This window comes from Ailuropoda melanoleuca, chromosome 11 (assembly GCF_002007445.2).
Source record: "Ailuropoda melanoleuca isolate Jingjing chromosome 11, ASM200744v2, whole genome shotgun sequence".
NCBI lineage: Eukaryota > Metazoa > Chordata > Mammalia > Carnivora > Ursidae > Ailuropoda > Ailuropoda melanoleuca.
Genome location: NC_048228.1, coordinates 59,185,870 through 59,186,535, shown reverse-complemented (window position 1 = coordinate 59,186,535; position 666 = coordinate 59,185,870). Strand labels below are relative to the sequence as shown.

The 666-nt window shown below is 31.7% G+C and overlaps 1 pseudogene; it reads right to left on the bottom strand.

Annotated features, from left to right (window-relative positions):
- LOC117804497 lies at positions 1-94 on the bottom strand (annotated as a pseudogene).
- Positions 95-666: the final 572 nt, after the last annotated feature.

Genomic DNA, 666 nt, shown 5'->3' with positions numbered 1-666 from the left:
TTTAATATGAAACACTTCATAAATTTGCATGTTGTGTAGGAGCCATGCTAATCTCTGTATTGTTCCAATTTTAGTATATGTGCTGCCAAGGCAAGTATGGTCCCCCAAATTTTTGCTACCACATCCCCTCATTAAAACATTTTTGGACAAATATTCCAAAATACATTTATTTATTTGTAGATTATTTACACATACTTCTTACCTAATGTAAGTATGTACATTATAAGTCACAACAAAATACAGAGGTGTGAAAAATGATCAAACTTTTTTAATGATTTCATTAAGTACATGTATAGTCACATTGTTTTTTCATGATTTAGAAATTTTTTGGCGTCCTCTTGTTATGTCAGTTTAAACTATCACATTTTGTGTTGCAGTTGGTCTACCAGAAGATTGAACTTGATTTCTGCCATTTTTCTGATGTTTGCTCATGTTTGGATTATTAATCATTGATTACCTTTAATACATGTTTATTTGGCAGAAATCTTTGTAGTCCACTGGTCCATTTTGTCAGTATTGTACTAATTAAAACTACAGGACATATAGTGTGTAAGTCCATTCAACTGTGCACATGCAAACTTCATTAAGTTGGAAAATGCTGATGCAAATAGAAGATTAAGTGTGACACTGTCAATCATTCTAGGATGTGGAACTTCTACTCTTTAC